Genomic DNA, 17,979 nt, shown 5'->3' with positions numbered 1-17,979 from the left:
ATATAGAAGCACGCTGCTGTTTTGTTCCTGCTGGATTTGCTTTCGTTTCTTTTCTGTATATTTTTGCTGTGTGTTTTCATCATTTTGTCCTGGGTGATTTAGCGCGGCCCGATTTTGGAGTTGTTGGTTAAAACCTGCTCCTACTGTGACTGTATTTTAAAGATCTTTTCCTCGTACGTTGGGAAATAACGAGTTCAAGGGCCGCGCTCATTCAGATATTTATTTCTTCATTTTCCCTTTGTGGTGTTTCTCATTTTGGACTGGTTCAGAATGCTGAGATTTTCTCTTGGACATTGTTGTCTTTAAATTTATTTTCCTTTTCCTTTTGTGTTATTATCTAGCTGTTTAAGCTAGAATTTATTTCTTTTCTTTATGTTGGAAGGTTTCTTTTGCTCCCCTGCATTTAATAAGTTTTTATTGATTAATTTCTATTGATTTGATTTATTTTGTTTTGTATTACAATTACAGGAGCTGTGTGTCCGACGGCAGTGAGGCTTTCCTTCACCGTGTGCTGTGTTATGCTGTGTGAGCACCACTGATAAAATCACGGGTATTGGAGTGAGTGTGTGTGTGTGTGTGCACTTAGTGTGATTCTCCTCTTTTGCTCCCTCTCTTAGCCCATTTGATGCCAATAGGCTACAGCTCCGAAGTAAATGTGAATCCTTATTGTGGATTGTGATTTCCAGCTTAGTAATTGGCTGGGTGACTATTATTCCTGCATTTTAAACTTTTGTACTAATAAACAAACTCGATTTTGCTACCCACGTCTCTTGCTCATTTTATTCAGTGGAATGAACCTGGGTTCCTTATAACATTTTAAGTGAACTGTGATTCCCTGGTATAGTCCCAGGGTGGCGTAGTCTATTGTATATCTCTTGAGTGTTGAATATTGCTGCAAAAAGACCACTTTGCCACATGAGGAACAACGACGTCGCTACCAGACTTCGACCGACAATGCTACAGCTCCGATACCGAAGAAACCCCGAGCCAACGACACTCTGCGGACTCGAGTCACTTCGGACATGCTGATGGCGCATATTTCACCCGCCTATCGACTATTCTCCAAACACCGAGATGCCTTTCCCAGTTCTCCAGATGGACTTTCTCTGAGGATCACACATTTTTCAGAACAAAGCAATTATTTTATGGCAATGCTGTAATGTAATTGTTATTTTAACCTCTGGACATCTTCAATTTCTTTGTACATTTTTAACATCTATTTCTATTTACTCTGTTTGCTGTTTTCCGCTCTTTGTCATTTTCTGTTTCTTTATGTGGATTTGGGAAGAAATATTGTATGTCTTAATTGTAAAGTCTTAACAACTTTGTTGAATAAAACAAATGAAACCTTATTTAAATAGAGAGTCTGTGAGTATGATTTTTGCTTTAATTGGGTCGGTGGCATAAACCTGCAAATTTTAACAAACGTACAAAATGTGTACGTTTCTAATATAGTTCAGGTTTTTGTTTTTCTGTCTTTCCATAAAAACTTTTTTTGAAGGCAGAGGGAGACAGCCACCACTCCAACCTTTCATGAGGAAAGGAAAGCACCGACCCGGCTGCACATCTTTGGCGTCTTCTCCTCGGGATGAGTCTTTGTCCCAGTTCAGGCCTATAACACCAAACCCCCGACTGGAAGAAGAAAGCCCTCCTATTTACAACTCTGACAATTTTCAAAAGTATGTGAAGTTGACAACATAGACTCTGAGCAATTATTCCAGTAAACTTGCACAATGTTCTTGAATGAATGATGTCAGTCTGTTATTGTAGCGATGCATTGATTTTACATTTTCACTGCCATAAACACGACGCTGATCAAAACGAACTATGGTTGATTCATTTCATTCAGACAGCCTCTTTGGCGGTCCTTGGCCAATGAAGACTGCGAAACATCTAGACTCTCTTCCATCAGTCTGAAGAAGAGACAACATCCAATCAGTTTGTTACAGGTGTCCGGAAATAATGGTATGAAAAAGAAAAGCCAATCGGAGTTCTTGAAGGCAATGCAACACTTGTTGCCGGACAGAAAGTAAATATATATGTTTGAGGACTGAAGACTAACATCCTGGGTTTGCTGGTGACAATCCTCTTCTCTTGACATTCATGAAAAAGTATTTTCATAACATAATTAATTAAATTATATGAAATTGTTTGACTTTCAGGGCCGTAGCTGGGGTTATATGGAATTACATTTGCTTCAATAAAAATGAACGAAACTTTTTCAGGAACTATCAAACATATGCCATTACAAAAGAAGAAAAACACAATGAAAATAATAAAAAAATGAACTTAGTCGCGCAAATTTAAAAGGCTCTTCAAATGTGCTTTAATCTTTGTTAAAGGAACACTCCGACTTTTTGGGACTTTAGCTTATTCACAGTATCCCCCAGAGTTAGATAAGTCCTTACATTCCTTTTTTATTGGTTTATTCTGACTCAGAGGAAGTGTCAGTCAAGTTAAAAAAGTAAACAGCTTAAGTAATTTGTGGATTAATGCTTATTGGAGACGCGAACCGTTTGAAACGATTCAGTTCGATTTGGAGAACTGGTTCAACCGGTTCACTAAGAAGAAGCGGTTAAATTGAACGATTTGTTCACGAATCGGACATCACTACCGGGAAGTACAGACGTCACTCAGTGGCGCGCATATTGAAAAGTGCTCGCAGTGATTCGTATTACTAAATATGTAAATAATATTTGACCTTCCATCGTCTCAGTCTGTAAAGATGAGCTTTTGTCCTTGAAGTAAGCTTGAAGTAAGCTAGTAAGCAAATATGATTTACATATTTAGTAATACAAAGCAGGACGTGTTGCATACAAACAGTGGCGGACTGGGACAGTAAATCAGGCCGGAATTTGACTACACCCCAAGCCACCTCTGTTGTTGTAGTCACCACCACCCGATTCATGTGTCCACCAGACGGCTAAATTTTTGGCTCTTTCAGTTGTTTGAATTGGGTTATAATTAAAAAATAAATCAAAACCCTTAGACTGGGGACGGGCAAAATAATCAAATGAAGTATCAAGAAGTATCAAGGCATTCACTGTCTCTATTATCTTTCCCTTAATCCCCCTCTCTCTCACTCTGCACATTGAGTTTATCTGCAATATGAAATAAGCACTTTCAATAATTTATATTAAGCAGCCATCAATTGTATGTCCCAATGAACACAGTCCTACTACTGATGACCTTATAAATCATAAAAGCACATATTTTTCAGCCAGCATGTTTAGTTTTGCTTATAGCTTAAACTTTACCTGAAGGCTCCAGCTCTGACTCAAAAGCTGAACTGTCCACCCCCTGTTGTTCAACAGCAGGAGCACTTGCAGCACTAGTGCCAGTGTTGCTTCCTTCGTCACCTTCAAAATTAATAATCATTGTACACTAGGCTAAGCATCAATCATGCCGATTTGAACGCAGCCATCGTTTCGTTTGTATATATATATATATATTTATCAGGGGTGAAATGGTTCACAAAATTCACGGTTCGGTTCGATACGATACACTGATGTCACGGTTCGGTACGTTTTAGATGCAGCTAAAAGAAAAAATTGGCAGATAAATTTCCTTGATTTTTTACAAATATTTTTTTTTTTAAAACTACAGTAACAAAGTATGTTTTTTTTTTACATTGAACAATGATGGCGCTATTCTTTATCCATCTTCTATGGTGTTTTCTTAGCAGCATACTGTATAAAACAAAAACAGCTCCTTATAAGAAAAAATGAAAATGTTATATTGTTGTATTAGTTATGAACAAATACAAAGATGGAACTCTTTTTATATGGAACTCTATAAATCTTTATATATAGTGTGTTTTTACTCAATTGGTTCTCTATGTGGGCTTTTGTTTTTTGGTACAAAACAGGAATTACGGTCTGGCTGTAGTTACTCACTACAGAGTATGGTCCCATATCCACGCCTATAAATGTACCAATCGCCGCGGTGATGTCTTTTGCCCTGTTTGAATCGGTTGGAAATGTCTGTCTAAATGCTGCGGGGATAGTTTGTGGCGTGTATGTTTCTCCTTTTATTCGTCTTGTTCCAGATACTGACACACTGGGGTGATGTAAATGAGTTGACATGTTTGAAGTAGCCTATTCCCGCTGGTGTACCCTATTGTCATGTAACCGATGTGACATACCATTGTTTTTTTATCCACCACTCTCTTGCCATCACCATCATAGCTTACAGGGAATCCAAGGTGCACCCAAACACCAGACCTGTTGGTTATTGAAGGATCTTCTATTTCTGGTCTGTTAAACGCATTAACCATTTTGCAACGAGCCTTCACTGCGTACTGAATGAGCGAGCGCCTGACTGAGTAGCCTAACATAAACATATAAGTTGGTGTTTATTTTTCTTCGGGGGTGTCAGTGGCGTTGCCTGTAACGTCGTATGGGATATTGGGCTACCTTGCTGAACGCATAACATTATATTTCACTCACTTCTTTATTTTCCAAATGTAATTAATTAGTCCAACGAACCATTCGGTACATAATGCGTACTGTGTACCGAACCGAAAGCCTCGTACCGAACGGTTCGATACGAATACGTGTATCGTTACACCCCTATTATATCTATATCTATATTCTAGATATTTATATATATATAGCGGTGTCATGAGGTATTGACTCCCAGCAGCCAGCTATCACCAAAGCCATGCACTCTCTTCAGCAACCTGGCAAACTGCAGAGGTGGCCCACACAAAAGAGTCTGGAGAGGGCCTGATGTTAGAGACCCAGGGAGGAAAAGGTCTGATGTTGAAAAGCCAGGCAGGAGAGGGCCTGATGTTGGAGGCCTGAACTTTGAAGGCAAAGGCCTGGTTGATGCACATGTATCTATACCTCCAAGGATCATTCCATTGTAACAGGCACCAGGATGGCCAAAACTTTCTCTTCCTCTAGGACAGGAGGAACTGAATTGATACCACATCAGTCTTGTTTGCTTCCCTCTTACGTGCTGGATCCCTCCGTTTTGTCACACTTGCAAAGTCCCTCCACTTATTACTGACTTCTGCTGGGCTTTGTTCATATCCATAGACAGCATCATTTATTTTTTGAGTGATTTCTGCACAGATTTGATTTTTGTCAGCATTTGTAATGCTGTTTTGCAGCTTTGAAAATAGCTGGACTTTATTATTTTCCGCCTCCTCCAAAAAATCAGCAATTTCATGCTTTGAAAATTGGGGTTTTTGTGTCATTTTCATTAACACATGGCAGAATGGCAAGGTGACTTAAATAGGAAAAATTTAGCAAAATAATCATCAGGTGTTTTAAGACCCATCTTTTTTCAGTTGTGGTTGAGTAGCCTATCAATATCAAATAAGAAATAGTATTTATATGAAATTGTGAAATTATTGACATTGGGATCAGAAAAGAGCACATTTTAACTCCATGTGTGTATATAATTGCAGAACAAATGAATGATTCGTTATTACTTGACTCCTGTGATGTCATTTCAAAAGCATAATTGGAGTCGAAGAAAAGAGAAAATAAAACCAAATTACTGTATGTGCTCATAGCTCCAGTCAACCATTAGATCGAAGAAGAACGACGGCTAAAACCAACATAGTTTGAACTATGGATCTGCGACACAGGTAACGTAGGTTTTGGGAAACAGCTGTGACTAGCTAGTTCGTTTCCATAACGATGCATCGTACGATGGTGGTTAATCAGCGAGTTACGTCGTAGTACGGGAAATGCACCCCTGAGCGTCATTTACGCCGGCCTCAGCAGTCGGTTGATATCGCCGGGGGCCCCCCCTCAGCCGTGGGCCCCTATAATCGTTGCCCTGTTGACTTGACATAGATTTTCACAATTTAATGATTTGAAAATATGCCTGAATAAACATCTTCATCTAGCATGCCACTTCTGTGACATTTATATATATATATATATATATATATATATATATATATATATATATATATATATATATATATTCATTTAAAAATGTCACTGGTGTTACATTGTTTCATCTTCATATAAATAATTAGAAACCATATAGAAAAGCATTTAGATTGCCCAAATTTAATCCACAATCATAATGACAGACTCACTACTTAATCAGTTTTCATTTGTTTTATTCAAGATGTTACACTTATACAATGAGGTCAATGAGGTCTGCCTAAATCCACAGAAACAGAAAAATACATAATGAGCGGGAAAATACCACACAATAGTGAATGTTGAACTAATTATGTTGAAAATGTATGAAGAAATCGAAGATTAGATGCCTCAGAGAAAGTCCATCTGGAGAACTGGGAAAGGCATCTCGGTGTTTGGAGAATAGTCGATAGGCGGGTGAAATATGCGCCATCAGCATGTCCGAAGTGACTCGAGTCCGCAGAGTGTCGTTGGCTCGGGGTTTCTTCGGTATCGGAGCTGTAGCATTGTCGGTCGAAGTCTGGTAGCGACGTCGTTGTTCCTCAGATGAATCTGGGTATGATGCGCTCCCACAGGAACTGCCAAACACGCTGCAACATCGGCTGCCAGAAGTTTGCATTCTGCGCTGTCGTAGTCGGCGAGTCTGAGCTCCTCCTGCAGCTGTACATAACGATGGTCACGGATGTAGTTTCTTCAGGCATCGGAGCAAACGGCTGAAACACCACAGAAGATGAGATGAATGATCGTCCAAGGCAAAATGTGTGAGCTCCACAAGCTTTAAATTCAATTTATAGGCTATGACAGGTTACACATTCCCATGAAATTGTCTTTCATTTGCGCTCATGGCTAGCCAAACACACCTAATGTAGGATAAACAGTGCGGTATTAAAGTGTTCGCGCAGCGCTGACCGGTCACAGGCGCGGCTCAATGGACCGAGCTCCGCGACCGACTCGACAGCGCAGAGAGGACGTGTTCACCAGCGCCACCGAGCTGATCTCCCCAGCGCAGCGCTGATCAGTAACAGCGCAGCGCGAACACTACTCTTCATAGCATATAAATTGAATGGAGAGCTTGTGGAGCTCACACATTTTGCCTTGGACGATCATTCATCTCATCTTCTGTGGTGTTTCAGCCGTTTGCTCCGATGCCTGAAGAAACTACATCCGTGAACATCGTTATGTGCAACTGCATATCGCTGTCGAAGCCTGATTTGGGGAGGAGCTCAGACTCGCCGACTACGACAGCGCAGAATGCAAACTTCTGGCAGCCGATGTTGCAACGTGTTTGGCAGTTCCTGTGGGAGCGCATCATACCCAGATTCATCTGAGGAACAACGACGTCGCTACCAGACTTCGACCGACAATGCTACAGCTCCGATACCGAAGAAACCCCGAGCCAACGACACTCTGCGGACTCGAGTCACTTCGGACATGGCGCATATTTCACCCGCCTATCGACTATTCTCCAAACACCGAGATGCCTTTCCCAGTTCTCCAGATGGACTTTCTCTGAGGATCACACATTTTTCAGAACAAAGCAATTATTTTATGGCAATGCTGTAATGTAATTGTTATTTTAACCTCTGGACATCTTCAATTTCTTTGTACATTTTTAACATCTATTTCTATTTACTCTGTTTGCTGTTTTCCGCTCTTTGTCATTTTCTGTTTCTTTGTGTGGATTTGGGAAGAAATATTGTATGTCTTAATTGTAAAGTCTTAACAACTTTGTTGAATAAAACAAATGAAACCTTATTTAAATAGAGAGTCTGTGAGTATGATTTTTGCTTTAATTGGGTCGGTGGCATAAACCTGCAAATTTTAACAAACGTACAAAATGTGTACGTTTCTAATATAGTTCAGGTTTTTGTTTTTCTGTCTTTCCATAAAAACTTTTTTCGAAGGCAGAGGGAGACAGCCACCACTCCAACCTTTCATGAGGAAAGGAAAGCACCGACCCGGCTGCACATCTTTGGCGTCTTCTCCTCGGGATGAGTCTTTGTCCCAGTTCAGGCCTATAACACCAAACCCCCGACTGGAAGAAGAAAGCCCTCCTATTTACAACTCTGACAATTTTCAAAAGTATGTGAAGTTGACAACATAGACTCTGAGCAATTATTCCAGTAAACTTGCACAATGTTCTTGAATGAATGATGTCAGTCTGTTATTGTAGCGATGCATTGATTTTACATTTTCACTGCCATAAACACGACGCTGATCAAAACGAACTATGGTTGATTCATTTCATTCAGACAGCCTCTTTGGCGGTCCTTGGCCAATGAAGACTGCGAAACATCTAGACTCTCTTCCATCAGTCTGAAGAAGAGACAACATCCAATCAGTTTGTTACAGGTGTCCGGAAATAATGGTATGAAAAAGAAAAGCCAATCGGAGTTCTTGAAGGCAATGCAACACTTGTTGCCGGACAGAAAGTAAATATATATGTTTGAGGACTGAAGACTAACATCCTGGGTTTGCTGGTGACAATCCTCTTCTCTTGACATTCATGAAAAAGTATTTTCATAACATAATTAATTAAATTATATGAAATTTGACTTTCAGGGCCGTAGCTGGGGTTATATGGAATTACATTTGCTTCAATAAAAATGAACGAAACTTTTTCAGAAACTATCAAACATATGCCATTACAAAAGAAGAAAAACACAATGAAAATAATAAAAAAATGAACTCAGTCGCGCAAATTTAAAAGGCTCTTCAAATGTGCTTTATTCTTTGTTAAAGGAACACTCCGACTTTTTGGGACTTTAGCTTATTCACAGTATCCCCCAGAGTTAGATAAGTCCTTACATTCCTTTTTTATTGGTTTATTCTGACTCAGAGGAAGTGTCAGTCAAGTTAAAAAAGTAAACAGCTTAAGTAATTTGTGGATTAATGCTTATTGGAGACGCGAACCGTTTGAAACGATTCAGTTCGATTTGGAGAACTGGTTCAACCGGTTCACTAAGAAGAAGCGGTTAAATTGAACGATTTGTTCACGAATCGGACATCACTACCGGGAAGTACAGACGTCACTCAGTGGCGCGCATATTGAAAAGTGCTCGCAGTGATTCGTATTACTAAATATGTAAATAATATTTGACCTTCCATCGTCTCAGTCTGTAAAGATGAGCTCTTGTCCTTGAAGTAAGCTTGAAGTAAGCTAGTAAGCAAATATGATTTACATATTTATGCCGCGTTTCCACCGAAATTACCCGGAACATTTTTACCAGGAACTTTTTTTCCCAGGAACTTTTTTCCCCCCAGACCTGTTGCTTTCTGCGTTTCCACCGTGGTGTAAAGTACCGGGTAGATTAGGCAAATAGACTGGTGACGTAGGTCTGCGCGCGTTTCTCAATACAAAGTACTGCTGATTTGTTTGTTTTTTTAAAGTACGCTGATTTTGGACGTGCATCCTCGGTAGTTAGTTCAGACTTTGTGCATTCGACTCGGGAGTGTGATGTCCGCGACGACGCAAGTCCGGTAAATCTATAAACAGCAGCGTACTTGATAACTTCAGTCAGCTCGTCTTGGCTGTAAATAAAACGAAATGGGATATAAAATACCACTGCCTCCTTTGGTTTTCATTTAAGCATAATAACAGCTGCAGAAATGTACTTAGTTCAGGGATATGTGTATATGCAGCCATTACAATGAAACGAAATATTATATAAATTTGCCTTTTTTATTTTCATTTTAACATATAGATAAATTGAATACAGACCAAAGAAAACCTGTTAGATTTACCCCGCAGCTGAATTATATGTTATGTTTAACCACTAAAGACACATCAGAGCCAGCGGCACATATCAGAAGGTCTAGCCGATTTGAGGCTGCATCTCGGCGGATACATGAGGACTGAGCTCTCGCTGATCGAGTGGAGCTCACCGTCGCAGAGATCGGCGAAACACATTTTTTAAATAGGCACGGTCTTTATAAATAAACCATAGATTTGCGTTTTAAACAACTACATTCTCGCCTGAAATACTTTTAAAATTACATTTCATGACACAATAACAGTAATATTTGAAAATGATCCAAATAAATGGTGGTTGAACTCAACCAATGCTGCGTGAACTCAGATGGCTTTGGCTACTGTTATTTTCCCCTCAGTATATTTACAATAAAACGTAATAGGATATAAAATACCACTGCCTCCTTTCGTTTTCATTTAAACATAATAACAGCTGCAGAAATGTACTTAGTTCAGGGATATGTGTAACGTTATATACATCCATTACAATGAAACGAAATATTATATAGACTTGCCTTTTTTATTTTCATTTTAACATATAGATAAATTGAATACAGACCAAAGAAAACCTGTTAGATTTACCCCGCAGCTGAATTATATGTTATGTTGAACCACTAAAGACACATCAGAGCCAGCGGCACATATCAGAAGGTCTATCCCAGGTGAGGCTGCCTCTGGGCGGATAGATGATCACTGAGCTCTCCCTGATCGTGTGGAGCTCACCGTCTCAGAGATCGGCGAAACACATTTTTAAATAGGCGCTGTCTTTATAAATAAACAACAGATTTGAGTTTTAAACAACTACATTCTCGCCTGAAATACTTTTAAAATTAAATTTCATGACACAATAACAGTAATATTTTGAAAATGTTGATCCGAATAAATGGTGGTTGAACTCAACCAATGCTGCGTCAACTCAACCAATCAGGATGTTTAGCGCCAAAGTCCCGCCCCCGAAAGTTCCTGAACTTTAAAAAAGTACCACCTCGCCAGCAGGGACTTTCTGAGGGGCATTTTTTTACCCGGAACTTTTATTTAGTTCCTGGTTCCTGCGGTGGAAACACACCAAGTACCGGACCAAGTCCCTAGTTCCTGGGTAAAGTTCCTGCGGTGGAAACGCGGCTTTAGTAATACAAAGCAGGACGTGTTGCATACAAACAGTGGCGGACTGGGACAGTAAATCAGGCCGGAATTTGACTACACCCCAAGCCACCTCTGTTGTTGTAGTCACCACCACCCGATTCATGTGTCCACCAGACGGATAAATTTTTGGCTCTTTCAGTTGTTTGAATTGGGTTATAATTAAAAAATAAATCAAAACCCTTAGACTGTGGACGGGCAAAATAATCAAATGAAGTATCAAGAAGTATCAAGGCATTCACTGTCTCTATCATCTTTCCCTTAATCCCCCTCTCTCTCACTCTGCACATTGAGTTTCTCTGCAATATGAAATAAGCACTTTCAATAATTTATATTAAGCAGCCATCAATTGTATGTCCCAATGAACACAGTCCTACTACTGATGACCTTATAAATCATAAAAGCACATATTTTTCAGCCAGCACATATTTTTCAGCCAGCATGTTTAGTTTTGCTTATAGCTTAAACTTTACCTGAAGGCTCCAGCTCTGACTCAAAAGCTGAACTGTCCACCCCCTGTTGTTCAACAGCAGGAGCACTTGCAGTACTAGTGCTACTGTTGCTTCCTTCGTCACCTTCAAAATTAATAATCATTGTACACTAGGCTAAGCATCAATCATGCCGATTTGAACGCAGCCATCGTTTCGTTTGTATATATATATATTTATCAGGGGTGAAATGGTTCACAAAATTCACGGTTCGGTTCGATACGATACACTGATGTCACGGTTCGGTACGTTTTAGATACAGCTAAAAGAAAAAATTGGCAGATAAATTTCCTTGATTTTTTACAAATATTTTATTTTTTAAAACTACAGTAACAAAGTATGTTTTTTTTACATTGAACAATGATGGCGCTATTCTTTACCCATCTTCTATGGTGTTTTCTTAGCAGCATACTGTATAAAACAAAAACAGCTCCTTATAAGAAAAAATGAAAATGTTATATTGTTGTATTAGTTATGAACAAATACAAAGATGGAACTCTTTTTAGATGGAACTCTATAAATGTTTATATAGAGTGTGTTTTTACTCAATTGGTTCTCTATGTGGGCTTTTGTTTTTTGGTACAAAACAGGAATTACGGTCTGGCTGTAGTTACTCACTACAGAGTATGGTCCCATATCCACGCCTATAAATGTACCAATCGCCGCGGTGATGTCTTTTGCCCTGTTTGAATCGGTTGGAAATGTCTGTCTAAATGCTGCGGGGATAGTTTGTGGCGTATGTTTCTCCTTTTATTCGTCTTGTTCCAGATACTGAAACACTGGGGTGATGTAAATGAGTTGACATGTTTGAAGTAGCCTATTCCCGCTGGTGTACTCTATTGTCATGTAACAGAGGCGACATACCGTTGTTTTTTTATCCACCACTCTCTTGCCATCACCATCATAGCTTACAGGGAATCCAAGGTGCACCCAAACACCAGACCTGTTGGTTATTGAAGGATCTTCTATTTCTGGTCTGTTAAACGCATTAACCATTTTGCAACGAGCCTTCAGCGCGTACTGAATGAGCGAGCGCCTGACTGAGTAGCCTAACATAAACATATAAGTTGGTGTTTATTTTTCTTCGGGGGTGTCAGTGGCGTTGCCTGTAACGTCGTATGGGATATTGGGCTACCTTGCTGAACGCATAACATTATATTTCACTCACTTCTTTATTTTCCAAATGTAATTAATTAGTCCAACGAACCATTCGGTACATAATGCGTACTGTGTACCGAACCGAAAGCCTCGTACCGAACGGTTCGATACGAATACGCGTATCGTTACACCCCTATTATATCTATATCTATATTCTAGATATTTATATATATATATAGCGGTGTCATGAGGTATTGACTCCCAGCAGCCAGCTATCACCAAAGCCATGCACTCTCTTCAGCAACCTGGCAAACTGCAGAGGTGGCCCACACAAAAGAGTCTGGAGAGGGCCTGATGTTAGAGACCCAGGGAGGAAAAGGTCTGATGTTGAAAAGCCAGGCAGGAGAGGGCCTGATGTTGGAGGCCTGAACTTTGAAGGCAAAGGCCTGGTTGATGCACATGTATCTATACCTCCAAGGATCATTCCATTGTAACAGGCACCAGGATGGCCAAAACTTTCTCTTCCTCTAGGACAGGAGGAACTGAATTGATACCACATCAGTCTTGTTTGCTTCCCTCTTACGTGCTGGATCCCTCCGTTTCGTCACACTTGCAAAGTCCCTCCACTTATTACTGACTTCTGCTGGGCTTTGTTCATATCCATAGACAGCATCATTTATTTTTTGAGTGATTTCTGCACAGATTTGATTTTTTGTCAGCATTTGTAATGCTGTTTTGCAGCTTTGAAAATAGCTGGACTTTATTATTTTCCGCCTCCTCCAAAAAATCAGCAATTTCATGCTTTGAAAATTGGGGTTTTTGTGTCATTTTCATTAACACATGGCAGAATGGCAAGGTGACTTAAATAGGAAAAATTTAGCAAAATAAGCATCAGGTGTTTTAAGACCCATCTTTTTTCAGTTGTGGTTAAGTAGCCTATCAATATCAAATAAGAAATAGTATTTATGTGAAATTGTGAAATTATTGACATTGGGATCAGAAAAGAGCACATTTTAACTCCGTGTGTATATAATTGCAGAACAAATGAATGATTCGTTATTACTTGACTCCTATGATGTCATTTCAAAAGCATAATTGGAGTCGAAGAAAAGAGAAAATAAAACCAAATTACTGTATGTGCTCATAGCTCCAGTCAACCATTAGATCGAAGTTCTTAATAATAATAATTAGTTACCATTACAGCCCTAATATATACATATATATACAAACGAATCGATGGCTGCGTTCACATCGGCATGATTGATGCTTAGCCTAGTGTACAATGCTTATTTATTTTGAAGGTGACGAAGGAAGCAACAGTAGCACTAGTGCTGCAAGTGCTCCTGCTGTTGAACAACAGGGGGTGGACAGTTCAGCTTTTGAGTCAGAGCTGGAGCCTTCAGGTAAAGTTTAAGCTATAAGCAAAACTAAACATGCTGGCTGAAAAATATGTGCTGGCTGAAAAATATGTGCTTTTATGATTTATAAGGTCATCAGTAGTAGGACTGTGTTCATTGGGACATACAATTGATGGCTGCTTTATTAATATAAATTATTGAAAGTGCTTATTTCATATTGCAGAGAAACTCAATGTGCAGAGTGAGAGAGAGGGGGATTAAGGGAAAGATGATAGAGACAGTGAATGCCTTGATACTTCTTGATACTTCATTTGATTATTTTGCCCGTCCACAGTCTAAGGGTTTTGATTTATTTTTTAATTATAACCCAATTCAAACAACTGAAAGAGCCAAAAATTTAGCAGTCTGGTGGACACATGGATCGGGTGGTGGTGACTACAACAACAGAGGTGGCTTGGGGTGGAGTCAAATTCCGGCCTGATTTACTGTCCCAGTCCGCCACTGTTTGTATGCAACACGTCCTGCTTTGTATTACTAAATATGTAAATCATATTTGCTTACTAGCTTACTTCAAGCTTACTTCAAGGACAAGAGCTCATCTTTGCAGACTGAGACGATGGAAGGTCAAATATTATTTACATATTTAGTAATACGAATCACTGCGAGCACTTTTCAATATGCGCGCCACTGAGTGACGTCTGTACTTCCCGGTAGTGATGTCCGATTCGTGAACAAATCGTTCAATTTAACCACTTCTTCTTAGTGAACCGGTTGAACCAGTTCTCCAAATCGAACTGAATCGTTTCAAACGGTTTGCGTCTCCAATAAGCATTAATCCACAAATTACTTAAGCTGCACTGTAAAAAAAATTCCTGTAGAAATTACAGTAACTTACTGGCAGCAGTTTGCCAGTAACTTACTGTAAATTAAACTTACAGTAATAATACTATTCATATTTACAGTACCATTTAACTTGCTGTAAATGTATTTGCAGTAATATATTTTTTACTGTAAAACACAATTGTGTTTTTTTCTCTTTTTATATATTTTAATACAATAAAATATTACTTTACACTGTGAAATTTACTGTTATTTGTTCACTTTAATTATGTATTGTAAAACCATACAAATTATTGTATTTCAACAGGTCTCATGTCTCAGTAGTAAAAACTATAAAAAGAAACAAAAGACTGTTTAACTTCTTTTATTGGTTTAATAGTTAAATTGTAATACTCGAAATAACATTTTAATATACTTGCAGATTGTACTTCCAGTTTTCCAAAAACTTGAATACATTTCATTTATACATAAAAGTTTCATATTAAGAGCATTTTAAAACAACAGACATGAACAGATTCAGTCATAAGAACAATCTTAAAAATTTACAAATTCAGAAAACTCCTGTGTAGAATGTATTTGCTCTTAGTAGCTTAATAGTTTTGCCAGCTGAAATCCAGAAACTCCTTAAAGGGATAGTTCACCCAAAAATCAGAATTAGGTCATTAATAACTCGCCCTCATGTCGTTCCAAACCCGTGAGACCTCAGTTTTTCTTCTGAACACAGTTTAAGATATTTTAGATTTAGTCCGAGGGCTCTCAGTCCCTCCATTGAAGCTGTGTGTACGGTATACTGTCCATGTCCAGAAAGGTAAGAAAAACATCATCAAAGTAGTCCATGTGACATCAGAGGGTCAGTTAGAATTTGTTGAAGCGTTGAAAATACATTTTGGTCCAAAAATAGCAAAAACTATGACTTTATTCAGCATTGTCTTCTCTTCCCGGTCTGCTTTGAGACAGTTCAAAACAAAGCAGTCTGTATATCTGATTCACTTTTTAAACCAGTTCACCAAATCAAACTGAATCGTTCTAAACGGTTCGCGTCTCCAATACACATTAATTCACAAATTACTTAAGCTGTTAACTTTTTTAATGTGGCTGACTCGAGAACGAGTCAGTCTTTTGTTTGTTATCTGGCTCGGCTCGGTGTTCATCTTCAGTTCTCTCTTCGCAGCAGTTCAGTCAGTGTACTGTTTGAGTAAATGAATTACTCCGGGATATTGGTTTGTTTGAACTCAGAAGAAGTGTCAGCCACATTAAAAAAGTGAACAGCTTAAGTCATTTGTGGATTAATGCGTATTGGAGACACGAACCGTTTTAAAAGATTCAGTTCGATTTGGTGAACTGCTTCAAAAAGATCTGGTTACATCGAGTGATTCTTTCGCGAACCGGATATCACAAACTGCTTTGTTTTGAACTCTCTCTCACAACAGACACAGAAGAGAAGACAATGCTGAATAAAGTCGTAGTTTTTGGACCAAAATGTGATTTCGATGCTTCAACAAACTCTAACTGACCCTCTGATGTCACATGGACTACTTTGATGATGTTTTTCTTACCTTTCTGGACATGGACAGTATACCGTACACACAGCTTCAATGGAGGGACTGAGGAGATAAATGGAGGTCTCACGGGTTTGGAACGACATGAGGGTGAGTTATTAATGGGTGAACTAATTTTTTGGGTGAACTATCCCTTTAATGAAGGAGGATACATGAGGGTTCAGACCAGAGTTCTTCCTTTGCACCATCTTCCCACTTCTTTTGATGACCTGGAACTTTGAGGAGCACTTGCTGTTGTCAGGGTTAACATTCAACCTTTACATAACAGAAAAAAAAAGTTAGATCATTTGATGTGAAAAATGTCTAACAAAACAACCAAATACTCACAACACAACCAAATACAGAAATGCACTGCAAATGGCACAGAACACAACGGAAATATTTCCAGGGGACCCAATATGTGACGAACCTGGATGGAGCATGTTTAGTACTCAACGTCTTCTTTTGTTTTCTTGCAAAAAATACAGAGATTACATGTTTATGACATACAACTTTATATACAATATACAAAATGTAAAAATAACATGAGGGTAAGATATTAATCTATACATTAGTAACATTGTAAAAAAATGTTTAAATAAGTTTCATAGTTAAGAAATGTAAGGTAATGTAGGGTCCAAAGATGAAACAGCTAATTTTAAAGTTGAGACACACACAGATAAATAAAGCATATTACAAAAACTTTTTTGTATAAAATGTACTTATTTGCAACAGTTATGTTAACAGCAATAATAAGACATTTATGTCCTAAGAACAGCTATTAAGCTGATAGACACCATGCTGCTTTGTCACGAGAACATCCCAGGTTAAAATAATGAGGAAATTACGTTGGTTAAATCCGAAATCGCCCCCTTAACACTCATGCACTCATTTCTACATTAGTCCACTAATACAGTTCACTTGAAGCTGTGAATGAAAACGAGTGAGTGAATTCGGACAGCCGTTGATCGCGCATTGGATGTATACAGGCGGGTTAGTCACTTATTCGGGTCCCCTGTGCCATTTGCGGCGCATTTTCGAGATTATAATGTTATTCTCCCGATGCTGATGTACAGAACACATGTTACATTTGAAGTAGACATATTTTTCTCTTGGTTGTTAAGTTTACTTAACTTTAGATTTCTGTGTTTGCGGTAACGTTAAATGTGAGACTGAGGGGCGGAGAGGCTTTGGAAAGTGTATGGGCATTCAGGAACTGCACGCGAAAACCTTAAGTTCGCCGTGTTTTTATGCCCTTTGTCATGATTAATAAAGGCGTATAATGTCTCCACAGAGATGCCAGTGTTTGCACACGACACGAACATTGCGGGTTTTACTCTAGCACTACAAGCATGACGTGCATGTATATGGGGTAATCAGTTAACAGCAAGCGATAATAGCGGGAAAAAATCCGACTGACTTTAAGCTAAATCCACGAAAGCTTTGTTGTTCGGCTAACAGTTCACATGAACACTCACCAGCTCCTGGAGTGGTCAAACCCAAGGCAGAGACCCGTTAATGTCCATATTTTGACGGTGAAACGTTCAGAAAAGGGAAAGAAAGGAAAGAAATATGAATGTTTGCACAGTGTCACCACAACTCTCTCTAGCTCTCTTCGCAGCATAAATGTGAGGTGAATGCGCGCCATTCAGTGGCAGCGTTTTTTTTTTTTTTTTTTTTAGTTAAACCAAAGATATAATATATTTAAAGTAAAAGAAGTAATATTTGTACACACCTTTGCATCTGACTGGTTCTTTTCGCATCTGTGTGTCTTGTATTCTTCTTTCTCCAAGCAGGAAATAAAACTTGATCTGTGATTGGTCAGGTTTCGCGCTCATTTTTTCTTTACTGTATTTATATTTACAGTAAATTAAAAAT

General features: G+C 38.9%; 1 long non-coding RNA gene across 1 annotated transcript; it reads right to left on the bottom strand.

The window, feature by feature from the left end:
• Window positions 1-6,068: 6,068 nt before the first annotated feature.
• LOC127941947 (uncharacterized) lies at window positions 6,069-6,963 on the bottom strand. Its single transcript, XR_008149227.1, has 2 exons — window positions 6,749-6,963; window positions 6,069-6,601 (listed from the first exon to the last, which is right to left on the bottom strand). It is a non-coding gene; the product is annotated as an uncharacterized LOC127941947 (long non-coding RNA).
• Between the last annotated feature and the right edge of the window lie 11,016 nt (window positions 6,964-17,979).

This window comes from Carassius gibelio, chromosome A21, assembly GCF_023724105.1.
Source record: "Carassius gibelio isolate Cgi1373 ecotype wild population from Czech Republic chromosome A21, carGib1.2-hapl.c, whole genome shotgun sequence".
NCBI lineage: Eukaryota > Metazoa > Chordata > Actinopteri > Cypriniformes > Cyprinidae > Carassius > Carassius gibelio.
The sequence above is the reverse complement of the archived record's forward strand: the minus strand, read 5'-3'. Positions and strand labels throughout refer to the sequence as shown.